Source organism: Frankliniella occidentalis, unplaced genomic scaffold, assembly GCF_000697945.3.
Source record: "Frankliniella occidentalis isolate FOCC.00 unplaced genomic scaffold, Focc_3.1 Scaffold27, whole genome shotgun sequence".
In the NCBI taxonomy this organism is placed as follows: Eukaryota; Metazoa; Arthropoda; class Insecta; order Thysanoptera; family Thripidae; genus Frankliniella; species Frankliniella occidentalis.
In genome coordinates, this window is record NW_026267157.1 from 942,647 (window position 1) to 943,353 (window position 707).

The window sequence follows — 707 nt, forward strand, 5'->3', positions numbered from 1 at the left end:
AAAATATTTGTCACAATATAAATTAAGCTCCTTAAAATAAATTATAAAAGTTTGAGATACTTAAACTACTATACTACATATATACAGTCACTATTCATGCTTCAAATTCTCTATGTCTTCACGAGAAAATTTCAGGAACAAGGCCTTCCCGACAATGTCTGGTCTTGGCAAGGAGCAGATGTAAGTTTCAATGTTGTAGTAGCCATGGACATCCATTGAGGTGAATACTAGTTTATTGTTTTTACCTATAGAAAACCAGGAACAGAGGCAGCCTATTCCTCTTGCTGCTACATTCTTAGGAGGTTTCACTGGTGCTGAAAGAGCAGAGTACTCTTGACTTTTCCAGGTGGAGCCAGACAAGTAACTGAAGGCAAGGATTCGGCCTACAGCAACAGAGTTATCTTCTGAGGAAAATGCACACCAGTCTCCTACAGTTAGCTTTCCTTTTTTATGAAGAACTGAACTTTGTTGACCAAGTAATTCATGTGAGACAGTTTTTGATTTGACCCTCTGAAGACGATCACTACTCATGCTTGTGTCACCACTATTTAGAAGCCATACCAAAGTAGTTTTCTTTACAATGCGTTGATTTCCCAAACCATCTTTGACCAGAACAAAAGGACTACTCTGAGAAAGTGGAGCATTATTGAAAGTTTTCAGTCCAAGTTGACCTGAAGAGACAATTAGTAGATCTTCAGAAATGTCAT